Consider the following 15365-nt stretch of genomic DNA (forward strand, 5'->3'; position numbering starts at 1 on the left):
GTATTTCTAAATGATAAGAGTTTCGATTAACAAGGTATAATTTACAGTTGTCATTACACATAGGCAGAAAGTGTACTACGAGAAACAGATGAATTATATATGTATAATTATATGCTACTCTTAGAGCAAACACACACATTATTAATTATTAATTTTAAAATTAAAACTCAAGTAAATTGTGTTTATATTTTAAGTCTTACTTGTTTGGCAGGCGCTCCCATCTGAATAGTCGGTTGTGATACACAGACATTTATATCCTGCACCATCATCTCTGCATTCGGTGTTGGTGACACTACATTGATCTGCGGCAGAATCAAGGTTATCACAATCTCCATCCAGGCCAACTGCTGTATTTGTAAATTATAATGAAACTGATAAGTTAAACAGTTGTACATGTATCTAAGCTTATAAATACCTAAAAAAGTAATTAGATATTAATAATATAACACAAACAGTTACAAAAATACTCATTAACCAACCAATTCTATGTCTGTCATGCCCAGTTGTATAAAATGATGTTATTTCAATGGACAGTTACTGTGGATTCATTAATGTTCGTTGGATACCAATTTTCGTGGATTTCGTGGGTACAGGAGAACCACGAAATTAAATGTTCAACGAAATACAAATGTTGTAAAGGAATGAGTGTAGACTTTGCCAAAACCACGAAATTAAATATCCACGAATATGTAAGTTTTCCTCAAACCACGAAAATTGGTACCCAAGAAAATAAATGAATCCACAGTATATAAAATGCAGTCATCTCAAAGGACAATAATATAAAATGATGTTATTTCAAATGGACATAAACTCTTATCAGATGTATGTCAATGATCGATATATTTTATTTTCTTAGTCACGACAAATACTAGTACGCTGATATGTCATATATTACAGCAGAGAAAAAGTCAATCAGGGCTCCATATACTTTCACAATAAACAAAACTATAACACACACTTTGTTTATGGCATCAAGAAGGCATTAAGTGGAAACAGCCTCTACAGTAACATGTTTTCTTGCAAATTAGTCAATTTGCATATAGTTTTATTATGTTTTGGTTGCGCAACCTTTAATGTATAATAAACATCCGTATCGACATACTCCATGAAAAGACTTCGATAAGTCATCATGGTCATAACTTCAAAGTTCATTCAAATTCAAATTCATGAACAAATAAGCAAATGATCACGCATTTTTGTACAACCAACCATTCCAGAACAATATATTTGATGTCGTAGTATTCTGATGTACTTTTGAAAAAATATCTATTTCAAAAGTATGCTTCATACTCGCTTTCGTGGGTTATTTTCTTGTTCAAGGAATAAATATTATACCTATAGATAATTTACTTAGTATGCATGCTACTATTGTTAGTACTGTCATAGGGTGAAACTTTGCAATATTTATTCTTATCTCGGATCAGTATTTAATTGCCTACATTAATTTACTATGGTTAATTGTATTAAGTATTTGTAGTTTTATTGCTTTAGTGAACTTTAGCAGACCGTCTGATTGACCGTTAAATTTAATGTATAATGCAGCTGTGTTTTAACTGTGTCATTTCTAATTAGAAGCGTGTAATTAAGGTCTTTCCTTTTACAAAAGGGAAAGACCTTACTGTATTTCTTCTGTTTATTATTATTATTAAGGTCTTTCCTTTCTTAAATGGAAAGACCTTACTGTATTTCGTTTGTTTATTATTATTATTATTATTATTATTCTTTTTCTTCCGCCGATTTCAAAGTCAATCGCCAAGAAAAGTACTTAAGATATCAAAATAATCTTTGGAACCAAGTATCGGGTTAATAAAAGCTATCTTGTATTAAGGGCACCGTAGTGTACTATTTACCTTATAGGAGTTATCTCCCCAATTACAAAAAACACTGTTATCGCTATAACTCATGAACTATAAGACTTAGCGGCAAATGGTTTTTTTTAAATGTTCCTTGCCAAATGATACAAGTTCAAATAATTTAAACCAAAGCGATCAAGTGACCTATTATAGGAGTTATTTCCCCTTGAATATTTAAATTTTCGATATGCATATAAATCTCATGAACCGTTAGTCGTAAAGACTGCGGGTCTTCAGAATTGAGTTCATTGGACCAAAACTTGAAAATATAGGTCAAGGTCAAAGGTCAAAGTCATATTTCAGATTTTCAAAAGTTTTTCATTTCCCTATAACTATTGAACGGTTATAGATACAGAAAAATTAAGCAGTGAAAAATGATTGGTACTTCAAGGGGCAATTTTTTTACATTATGACTATACTGATTTTACCATCATGTAAGGGACATAACTCCCATTGATGGTTTTTAAAAAGCCATTTTTAGGCAAAACTCTTTAACAAAAGGTCCTTGACCCATATGGTCTTTTGCAATGACCTTGTGGAGCAATGACCTTGACAAAGGTCACAAGGTCAAAGGTCAAGGTCATCAAATTATGTGTTTTTTGGCACTATTTAAACAGTTTTATGCGTGTTTGAATTCCAATCAATCAATCAATCAATCAATCAATCAATCAATCAATCAATCAATCAATCAATCAAAGCAAGTTTCCGTTTCATGTGTTTTATACGGGATCCAAAGTCTCTTTTTTTCGCTTGTTTTAATTGACCCTTTCCAACGTGTTTAACCAACGTGTTTAACCAACGTGTTAAACCAACATGTTTAACCAATGTGTTTAACCAACCAACGTGTTTAACCAACCAACCAACCAACCAACCAATCAATCAATGCATGTTTCTGTTTCATGTGTTTCATACGGGATCCAAGGTTTTTTTTTTCGCTTGTTTTAATTCGGCCTATCCAACCAACGTGTTTAACCAACGTGTTAAACCAACATGTTTAACCAATGTGTTTAACTAACCAACCAACGTGTTGAACTAACCAACCAACGTGTTTAACTAACCAATCAATCAATGCATGTTTCCGTTTCATGTGTTTCATACGGGATCCAAGTTTTTTTTTTCGCTTGTTTTAATTGAGCCTATCCAACAAACGTGTTTAACCAACGTGTTTAGCCAACGTGTTAAACCAACATGTTTAACCAACGTGTTTAACCAACGTGTTTAACTAACCAACCAACAAACCAATCAATTAATGCATGTTTCCGTTTCATGTGTTTCATACGGGATTCAAGGTTTTTTTCCCGCTTGTTTTAATTCAGCCTATCCAACCAACGTGTTTAACCAAAGTGTTTAACCAACGTGTTCAACCAACGTGTTTAACCAACGTGTTTAACTAACCAACCAACGTGTTTAACCAACCAACCAACAAACCAATCAATCAATGCATGTTTCCGTTTCATGTGTTTCATACAGGATCCAAGGTTTTTTTCCCCGCTTGTTTTAATTCAGCCTATCCAACCAATGTGTTTAACCAACGTGTTTAACCAACGTGTTAAACAAACGTGTTTAACCAACGTGTTTAACTAACCAACCAACGTGTTTAACCAACCAACCAACAAACCAATCAATCAATGCATGTTTCCGTTTCATGTGTTTCATACGGGATCCAAGGTTTTTATCCCCGCTTGTTTTAATTCAGCCTATCCAACCAATGTGTTTAACCAACGTGTTTAACCAACGTGTTTAACCAACGTATTTAACTAACCAACCAACGTGTTTAACCAACCAATCAATCAATGCATGTTTCCGTTCATGTGTTTCATACAGGATCCAAGGTTTTTTTTCCGCTTGTTTTAATTGAGCCTATCAAACCAACGTGTTTAACCAACGTGTTTAACCAACGTGTTAAACCAACATGTTTAACCAACGTGTTTAACTAACCAACCAACGTGTTTAACCAACCAACCAACCAATCAATCAATGCATGTTTTCGTTTCATGTGTTTCAAACGCGATCCAAGGTGGGTTTTTTTTGCTTGTTTTAATTGAGCCTATCCAACCAACGTGTTAAACCAACATGTTTAACCAACGTGTTTAACCAACCAACCAACGTGTTTAACCAACCAACTAACCAATCAATCAATGCATGTTTCCGTTTCATGTGTTTCATACGGGATCCAAGGTGTTTTTTTTTTCGCTTGTTTTAATTAACCCAATCCAACCAACGTGTTTAACCAACGTGTTGAACCAACATGTTTAACCAACGTGATTAACTAACTAACCAACGTGTTTAACCAACCAACCAACCAATCAATCAATCAATCAATGCATGTTTATGTTTCATGTGTTTCATACGGGATCCAAGTTTTTTTTTTCCACTTGTTTTAATTGAGCCTATCAAGGTGTTTAACCAATCAACGTGTTTAATCAACCAACATGTTTAACCAACGTGTTTAACCAACCAATGTGTTTAACCAACCAACGTGTTTAACCAACCAATCAATCAATCAATCAATCAACGCATGTTTCCGTTTCATCTGTTTCATACGGGATCCAAGGTCTCTTTTTTTTTCTTCGCTTGTTGTAATTGAGCCTATCCAATGTGTTTAACTAACCAACTTGTTTAACCAATCAACCAATCAAACAACCAATGCATGTTTCTGTTTCATGTGTTTAATACGGAATCTAATGTCTCTTTTTTTCGCTTGTTTAAATTAACCCTATACAACGTGTTTAACCAATGTGTTTAACCACACAATGTGTTTAACCAACCAATCAATCAATCAATCAATTCCATTAATTAATGCAAGTTTCCGTTTTATGTGTTAATTACGGAATCCAAGGTCTCTTTTTTTTTTCGCTTGTTTCAAGAGACCCTATATCAAGTGTTTAATTAATAAACCAATCAACCAACTAATCAATAAATTAATCAATCAATATATATGATATTTTTATTAATGACAGTATTATTAAAAGAAAATTGAAGGAAAGACCTATCAATTATTCAAGAAGAATTGAACTTTAATTAAGGTCTTTCCTTTTACAAAAGGGAAAGACCTTACTGTATTTCTTCTGTTTATTATTATTCTTCCGCCAAACTTTGACAAATTTATCCGCGTTAACAGTAAGACGTGTCACTTTCATATTCACACTTTGTATCGATGTCATGAACACCTATCTGTGAGTCGAAATATTTTGTCGGTTCGGAGTAATCATTCCGAAACCCAAAAAACTTGTTATCGTTCCAACACCGTAACCGTAATAGGTAGAAAAAAAACAAAGGGTGAAATTTGTTCAGGACCAGACCCTGGTTCTTCGTTACATTTGGATCAAAAAGATTCAACGACTCATTGGTAGGGTTATGCCCCTATTGAAATTAACCGGTGTCGGTTGGCCACCAAAACTCAGAAACCGTAAGTCGTAGACACCTAGGATCTTCACCAATCATCATCAATTCATGTATCTTTGAAAAATACCTCAAGGTCAAATTTGTATGTTGACCTTGACCTTTGACCTAACACCTTGTTATGGGATAATCTCAGGAACCATTATACTTACAGAAGATTTAAATAGTGGAAAATGTTTGGATCATTATGACGCAACTTTGTTACATTTTGACCAAAGAGATTTGACCTTTTTTTAAGGGGCATAACCCCTGTTTTAGGTTTCTGAAAACTCAAAATCAGCTTTTACTATATAACCAAAGGTCCTAGACCCTTGGGGTCTTCAGTAATGGCATTGGGGAGTAATGACCTTGACAAAGGACAAAAGGTCAAAGGTCAAGGTCATGTCCCAGATAGCGAATTTAGTGTTTTTAACCTTATATAAAGGATTTTTAGTGTGTTTTCGAGCTTTTTAAGGTTGACCTTGACCTTTTCAATACATTCTACGTCTGTTGGAACATGTATTTTACATTACAAAAGGAAAGACCTCTCAATTGTTCAAGAACAATTGACAGTTTAATTAAGGTCTTTCCTTTTACTAAAGGGAAAGACCTTACTGTATTTCTTCTGATTATTAAGGTCTTTCCTTTTACAAAAGGGAAAGACCTTACTGTATTTCTTTTGTTTATTATTAAGGTCTTTCCTTTTACAAAAGGGAAAGACCTTACTGTATTTCTTCTGTTTATTATTATTATTATTATTATTATTATTATTATTCTTCCGCCAAACTTTGACGAAGTTAGCAGCCTAAACCGTAAGACGTGTCGCTTTCATGTTCACACTTTGTATCGGTGTCATGAATACCTATCTGGAACTCACCCTGTGAGTCGAAATATTTTGTCGGTTCGGAGTAATCCCTCCGAAACCCAAAAACCTTGTTATCGTTCCAACACCGTAACCGTAATAGGTAGAAAAAAAACAAAGGGTGAAATTTGTTCAGGACCAGACCCCGGTTCTTCGTTACATTTGGATTGAAAAGATTCAACGACTCATTGGTAGGGTTATGCCCCTATGAAAATTAACCGGTGTCGGTTGACCACCAAAACTCAAAAACCGTAAGTCGTAGACACCTAGGATCTTCACCATTCATCATCAATTGATGTATCTTTGTAAAATACCTCAAGGTCAAATGTGTATGTTGACCTTGACCTTTGACCTAACACCTTGTTATGCGATAATCTCAGAAACCATTATACTTACAGAAGTTTTAAATAGTGGAAAATGTTTGGGTCATTACGGCGCAACTTTGTTACATTTTGACCGAAGAGATTTTACCTTTTTTTAATGGGCATAACCCCTGTTTTAGGTTTCTGGTAAGACAAAATCAGGTTTTACTATATAACCAAAGGTCCTAGACACATGGGGTCTTCAGCAATAACATTGGAGACTAATGACCTTGACAAAGGTCAAAAGGTCAAAGGTCAAGGTCATGTCCCAGATAGCGAATTTAGTGTTTTAAACCTTATATAAAGGATTTTTAGTGTGTTTTAAAGCTTTTTAAGGTTGACCTTGACCATTTCAAATCATTCAACGTCTGTTGGAACATGTATTTTACATTACAAAAGGAAAGACCTCTCAATTGTTCAAGAACAATTGACAGTTTAATTAAGGTCTTTCCTTTTACTAAAGGGAAAGACCTTACTGTATTTCTTCTGTTTATTATTATTAAGGTCTTTCCTTTTACTAAAGGGAAAGACCTTACTGTATTTCTTCTGATTATTATTATTATTATTATTATTATTCTTTTTGTTCCGCCAAACTTTGACGAAGTTAGCCTCCGTAACCATAAGACTTGTCGCTTTCTTGTTCGCACTTTGTATCGGTGTCATGAATACCTATCCAGAACTCACCCTGTGAGTCGAAATATTTTGTCGGTTCGGAGTAATCCCTCCGAAACCCAAAAACCTTGTTATCGTTCCAACACCGTAACCATAATAGGTAGAAAAAAAACAAAAGGTGAAATTTGTTCAGGACCAGACCCCGGTTCTTCGTTGCATTTGGATCGAAAAGATTCAACGACTCATTGGTAGGGTTATGCCCCTCTGAAAATTAACCGGTGTCGGTTGGCCACCAAAACTCAGAAACCGTAAGTCGTAGACACCTAGAATCTTCACCAATCATCATCAATTCATGTATCTTTGAAAAATACCTCAAGGTCAAATGTGTATGTTGACCTTGACCTTTGACCTAACACCTTGTTATGGAATAATCTCAGAAACCATTATACTTACAGAAGTTTTAAATAGTGGAAAATGTTTGGATCATTATGGCGCAACTTTGTTACATTTTGACCAAAGAGATTTGACCTTTCTATAAGGGGCATAACCCCTGTTTTAGGTTTCTGAAAACACAAAATCAGCTTTTACTATATAACCAAAGGTCCTAGACCCTTGGGGTCTTCAGTAATGGCATTGGGGAGTAATGACCTTGACAAAGGTCAAAAGGTCAAAGGTCAAGGTCATGTCCCAGATAGCGAATTTAGTGTTTTAACCTTATATAAAGGATTTTTATTGTGTTTTCGAGCTTTTTAAGGTTGATCTTGACCTTTTTAATACATTTGACGTCTGTTGGAACATGTATTTTACATTACAAAAGGAAAGACCTCTCAATTGTTCAAGAACAATTGACAGTTTAATTATTATTATTATTCTTCCGCCAAACTTTGACGAAGTTAGCAGCCTAAACCGTAAGACGTGTCGCTTTCATGTTCACACTTTGTATCGGTGTCATGAATACCTATCTGGAACTCACCCTGTTAGTCGAAATATTTTGTCGGTTCGGAGTAATCCCTCCGAAACCCAAAAACCTTGTTATCGTTCCAACACCGTAACCGTAATAGGTAGAAAAAAAATAAAGGGTGAAATTTGTTCAGGACCAGACCCCGGTTCTTCGTTACATTTGGATTGAAAAGATTCAACGACTCATTGGTAGGGTTATGCCCCTATAAAAATTAACCGGTGTCGGTTGGCCACCAAAACTCAGAAACCATAAGTCGTAGACACCTAGGATCTTCACCAATCATCATCAATTCATGTATCTTTGAAAAATACCTCAAGGTCAAATTTGTATGTTGACCTTGACCTTTGACCTAACACCTTGTTATGGAATAATCTCAGCAACCATTATACTTACAGATGTTTTAAATAGTGGAAAATGTTTGGGTCATTACGGCGCAACTTTGTTACATTTTGACCGAAGAGATTTAACCTATTTTTAAGGGGCATAAAGTCTGTTTTAGGTTTCTGAAAAGACAAAATCAGCTTTTACTACATAACCAAAGGTCGTAGACCCATGGGGTCTTCAGCAATGACATTGGGGACTAATGACCTTGACAAAGGTCAAAAGGTCAAAGGTCAAGGTCAATTCCCATATATCTAATTATGTGTTTTTGACCTTATTTAAAGGATTTTCAGTGTGTTTTAAAGCTTTTCAATGCATTTTACGTCTATTGAAACATGTATTTTACGTTATAAAAGGAAAGACCTCTCAATTGTTCAAGAACAATTGACAGTTTAATTAAGGTCTTTCCTTTTTCTATAAGGAAAGACCTTACTGTATTTCTTCTGTTTATTATTATTCTTTTTCCGCCAAACTTTGACGAAGTTAGCAGCCTAAACCGTAAGACGTGTCGCTTTCATGTTCTCACTTTGTATCGGTGTCATGAATACCTATCCGGAACTCACCCTGTTAGTCGAAATATTTTGTCGGTTCGGAGTAATCCCTCCGAAACCAAAAAACCTTGTTATCGTTCCAACACCGTAACCGTAATAGATAGAAAAAAAACGAAGGGTGAAATTTGTTCAGGACCAGACCCCGGTTCTTCGTTACATTCGATTCGAAAAGATTCAACGACTCATTGGTAGGGTTATGCCCCTTTGAAAATTAACCGGTGTCGGTGGACCACCAAAACTCAGAAACCGTAAATCGTAGAGACCTAGGATCTTCACCATTCATCAACAATTCATGAGACTTTCAAAAATACCTCAAGGTCAAATGTGTATGTTGACCTTGACCTTTGACCTAACACCTTGTTATCAGAACAACTCAAAAACCATTATACTTACAGAAGTTTTAAATAGTGGAAAATGTTTGGGTCATTACGGCACAACTTTGTTACATTTTGACCGAAGAGATTTGACCTTTTTTTAAGGGGCATAACACCTGTTTTAGGTTTCTGGAAAGACAAAATCATCTTTTACTATATAACCAAAGGTCCTAGACCCATGGGGTCTTCGGCAATGACATTGGGGACTAATGACCTTGACAAAGGTCAAAAGGTCAAAGGTCAAGGTCATGTCCCATATAGCGAATTTGGTGTTTTTAACCTTATTTAAAGGTTGTTCAGTGTGTTTTAAAGCTTTTCAATACATTCTACGTCTATTTGAACATGTATTTTACATTACAAAAGGAAAGACCTCTCAATTGTTCAAGAACAATTGACAGTTTAATTATTATTATTATTCTTCCGTTAAACTTTGATGAAGTTAGCCTCCGTAACCATAAGACGTGTCGCTTTCATATTCACACTTTGTATTCGTGTCATAAATACCTATCCGGAACTCACCCTGTTAGTCGAAAAATTTTGTCGGTTCGGAGTTATCCCTCCGAAACCAAAAAACCTTGTTATCGTTCCAACACCGTAACCGTAAAAGGTAGAGAAAAAACAAAGGGTGAAATTTGTTCAGGACCAGACCCCAGTTCTTCGTTACATTTGGATCGAAAAGATTCAACGACTCATTGGTAGGGTTATGCCCCTATGAAAATAATCCGGTGTCGGTTGACCACCAAAACTCAGAAACCGTAAGTCGTAAACACCTAGGATCTTCACCATTCATCATCAATTCATGTATCTTTGAAAAATACCTCAAGGCCAAATTTGTATGTTGACCTTGACCTTTGACCTATCACCTTGTTATGGGATAATCTCAGAAACCATAATACTTACAGAAGTTTTGAATAGTGGAAAATGTTTGGGTCATTATGGCGCAACTTTGTTACATTTTGACCGAAGAGATTTGACTTTTTTTTAAGGGGCATAACCCCTGTTTAAGGTTTCTGGAAAGACAAAATCAGCTTTTACTATATAACCAAAGGTCCTAGACCCATGGGGTCTTCAGCAATGACATTTGGGACTAATGACCTTGACAAAGGTCAAAAGGTCAAAGGTCAAGGTCATGTCCTAGATAGCGAATTAAGTGTTTTTAACCTCATATAATGGATTTTTAGTGTGTTTTCAAGCTTTGTACGGTTGACCTTGACCTTTTCAATACATTCTACATCTATTAGAACATGTATTTTACATTACAAAAGGAAAGACCTCTCAATTGTTCAAGAACAATTGACAGTTTAATTATTATTAAGGTCTTTCCTTTTACAAAAGGGAAAGACCTTACTGTATTTCTTCTGTTTATTATTATTAAGGTCTTTCCTTTTTCTATAAGGAAAGACCTTACTGTATTTCTTCTGTTTATTAAGGTCTTTCCTTTTACTAAAGGGAAAGACCTTACTGTATTTCTTCTGTTTATTATTATTATTATTATTATTCTTCCGCCAAACTTTGACGAAGTTAGCAGCCTAAACCGTAAGACGTGTCGCTTTCATGTTCACACTTTGTATCGGTGTCATGAATACCTATCTGGAACTCACCCTGTTAGTCGAAATATTTTGTCGGTTCGGAGTAATCCCTCCGAAACCAAAAAACCTTGTTATCGTTCCAACACCGTAACCATAATAGGTAGAAAAAAAACAAAGGGTGAAATTTGTTCAGGACCAGAACTTGGTTCTTCGTTACATTTGGATCGAAAAGATTCAACGACTCATTGGTAGGGTTATGCCCCTATGAAAATTAACCGGTGTCGGTGGACCACCAAAACTCAGAAACCGTAAGTCGTAGAGACCTAGGACCTTCACCAATCATCATCAATTCATGTATCTTTGAAAAAAACCTCAAGGTCAAATTTGTATGTTGACCTTGACCTTTGACCTAACACCTTGTTATGGGATAATCTCAGAAACCATTATACTTACAGAAGTTTTAAATAGTGGAAAATTTTCGGGTCAATATGGCGCAACTTTGTTACATTTTGACCAAAGAGATTTGACCTTTCTATAAGGGGCATAACCCCTGTTTTAGGTTTCTGAAAAGACAAAATCAGCTTTTACTATACAACCAAAGGTCCTAGACCCTTGGGGTCTTCAGTAATGGCATTGGGGACTAATGACCTTGACAAAGGTCAAAAGGTCAAAGGTCAAGGTCATGTCCCAGATAGCGAATTTAGTGTTTTTAACCTCATATAATGGATTTTTAGTGTGTTTTCAAGCTTTTTAAGGTTGACCTTGACCTTTTCAATACATTCTACGTCTATTAGAACATGTATTTTACATTATAAAAGGAAAGACCTCTCAATTGTTCAAGAACAATTGACATTTTAATTATTATTCTTTTTCCGCCAAACTTTGACGAAGTTAGCAGCCTAAACCGTAAGACGTGTCGCTTTCATGTTCTCACTTTGTATCGGTGTCATGAATACCTATCCGGAACTCACCCTGTTAGTCGAAATATTTTGTCGGTTCGGAGTAATCCCTCCGAAACCAAAAAACCTTGTTATCGTTCCAACACCGTAACCGTAATAGATAGAAAAAAAACGAAGGGTGAAATTTGTTCAGGACCAGACCCCGGTTCTTCGTTACATTTGATTCGAAAAGATTCAACGACTCATTGGTAGGGTTATGCCCCTTTGAAAATTAACCGGTGTCGGTGGACCACCAAAACTCAGAAACCGTAAATCGTAGAGACCTAGGATCTTCACCATTCATCAACAATTCATGAGACTTTCAAAAATACCTCAAGGTCAAATGTGTATGTTGACCTTGACCTTTGACCTAACACCTTGTTATCAGAACAACTCAAAAACCATTATACTTACAGAAGTTTTAAATAGTGGAAAATGTTTGGGTCATTACGGCACAACTTTGTTACATTTTGACCGAAGAGATTTGACCTTTTTTTAAGGGGCATAACACCTGTTTTAGGTTTCTGGAAAGACAAAATCATCTTTTACTATATAACCAAAGGTCCTAGACCCATGGGGTCTTCGGCAATGACATTGGGGACTAATGACCTTGACAAAGGTCAAAAGGTCAAAGGTCAAGGTCATGTCCCATATAGCGAATTTGGTGTTTTTAACCTTATTTAAAGGTTTTTCAGTGTGTTTTAAAGCTTTTCAATACATTCTACGTCTATTTGAACATGTATTTTACATTACAAAAGGAAAGACCTCTCAATTGTTCAAGAACAATTGACAGTTTATTAAGGTCTTTCCTTTTACAAAAGGGAAAGACCTTACTGTATTTCTTCTGTTTATTATTAAGGTCTTTCCTTTTACTAAAGGGAAAGACCTTACTGTATTTCTTCTGATTATTATTATTATTAAGGTCTTTCCTTTTACTAAAGGGAAAGACCTTACTGTATTTCTTCTGATTATTATTATTATTATTATTATTCTTTTTGTTCCGCCAAACTTTGACGAAGTTAGCCTCCGTAACCGTAAGACGTGTCGCTTTCATATTCACACTTTGTATTGGTGTCATGAATACCTATCCTGAACTCACCCTGTGAGTCGAAATATTTTGTCGGTTCGGAGTAATCCCTCCGAAACCCAAAAACCTTGTTATCGTTCCAAAACCGTAACCGTAATAGGTAGAAAAAAAATGAAGGGTGAAATTTGTTCAGGACCAGACCCTGGTTCTTCGTTACATTTGGATCGAAAAGATTCAACGACTCATTGGTAGGGTTATGCCCCTATGAAAATTAACCGGTGTCGGTTGGCCACCAAAACTCAGAAACTGTAAGTCGTAGACACATAGGATCTTCACCAATCATCATCATTTCATGTATCTTTAAAAAATACCTCAAGGTCAAATTTGTATGTTGACCTTGACCTTTGACCTAACACCTTGTTATGGGATAATCTCAGAAACTATTATACTTACAGAAGTTTTAAATGGTGGAAAATGTTTGGGTCATTAGGGCGCACATTTGTTACATTTGACCGAAGAGATTTGACCTTTTTTTAAGGGGCATAAAGCCTGTTTTAGGTTTCGGAAAAGACAAAATCAGCTTTTACTACATAACCAAAGGTCCTAGACCCATGAGGTCTTCAGCAATGACATTTGGGACGAATGACCTTGACAAAGGTCAAAAGGTCAAAGGTCAAGGTCATGTCCCAAATAGCGAGTTTAGTGTTTTTAACCTTATTTAAAGGATTTTCAGTGTGTTTTAAAGCTTTTCAATACAATTTACGTCTATTGGAACATGTATTTTACACTATAAAAGGAAAGACCTCTCAATTGTTCAAGAACAATTGACAGTTTAATTATTAAGGTCTTTCCTTTTACAAAAGGGAAAGACCTTACTGTATTTCTTCTGTTTATTATTATTATTATTATTATTATTATTATTATTATTATTATTAAGGTCTTTCCTTTTACTAAAGGGAAAGACCTTACTGTATTTCTTCTGATTATTATTATTATTATTATTATTATTATTATTCTTCTTGTTCCGCCAAACTTTGACAAAATTTCCCTCCGTAACCGTAAGACGTGTCGCTTTCATGTTCACACTTTGTATCGGTGTCATGAATACCTATCCGGAACTCACCCTGTGAGTCGAAATATTTTGTCGGTTGGGAGTAATCCCTCCGAAACCCAAAAACCTTGTTATCGTTCCAACACCGTAACCGTAATAGGTAGAAAAAAAATGAAGGGTGAAATTTGTTCAGGACCAGACCCCGGTTCTTCGTTACATTTGGATTGAAAAGATTCAACGACTCATTGGTAGGGTTATGCCCCTATGAAAATTAACCGGTGTCGGTTGGCCACCAAAACTCAGAAACCGTAAGTCGTAGACACATAGGATCTTCACCAATCATCATCATTTCATGTAACTTTAAAAAATACCTCAAGGTCAAATTTGTATGTTGACCTTGACCTTTGACCTAACACCTTGTTATGGGATAATCTCAGAAACCATTATACTTACAGAAGTTTTAAATGGTGGAAAATGTTTGGGTCATTATGGCGCAACTTTGTTACATTTGACCAAAGAGATTTGACCTTTCTATAAGGGGCATAACCCCTGTTTTAGGTTTTTGAAAAGACAAAATCAGCTTTTACTATATAACCAAAGGTCCTAGACCCTTAAGGTCTTCAGTAATGGCATTGGGGACCAATGACCTTGACAAAGGTCAAAAGGTCAAAGGTCAAGGTCATGTCCCAAATAGCGAATTTAGTGTTTTTAACCTTATTTAAAGGATTTTTAGTGTGTTTTCGAGCTTTTTAAGGTTGACCTTGACCTTTTCAATACATTCTACGTCTGTGGGAACTTGTATTTTACATTAAAAAAGGAAAGACCTCTCAATTGTTCAAGAACAATTGACAGTTTAATTATTATTCTTTTTCCGCCAAACTTTGACAAATTTAGCCGCGTTAACCGTAAGACGTGTCGCTTTCATGTTCACACTTTGTATCGGTGTCATGAATACCTATCTGGAACTCACCCTGTTAGTCGAAATATTTTGTCGGTTCGGAGTAATCCCTCCGAAACCAAAAAACCTTGTTATCGTTCCAACACCGTAACCGTAATAGCTAGAAAAAAAACAAAGGGTGAACTTTGTTCAGGACCAGACCCCGGTTCTTCGTTTCATTTGGATTGAAAAGATTCAACGACTCATTGGTAGGGTTATGCCCCTATGAAAATTAACCGGTGTCGGTTGACCACCAAAACTCAGAACCCATAAGTCGTAGACACCTAGGATCTTCACCAATCATCATCAATTCATGTATCTTTGAAAAATACCTCAAGGTCAAATTTGTATGTTGACCTTGACCTTTGACCTAACACCTTGTTATGGGATTATCTCAGAAACCATTATACTTACAGAAGTTTTAAATAGTGGAAAATGTTTGGGTCATTATGGCGCAACTTTGTTACATTTTGACCAAAGAGATTTGACCTTTCTATAAGGGGCATAACCCCTGTTTTATGTTTCTGAAAAGACAAAACCAGCTTT

This window comes from Mytilus trossulus, chromosome 7 (genome assembly GCF_036588685.1).
Source record: "Mytilus trossulus isolate FHL-02 chromosome 7, PNRI_Mtr1.1.1.hap1, whole genome shotgun sequence".
NCBI lineage: Eukaryota > Metazoa > Mollusca > Bivalvia > Mytilida > Mytilidae > Mytilus > Mytilus trossulus.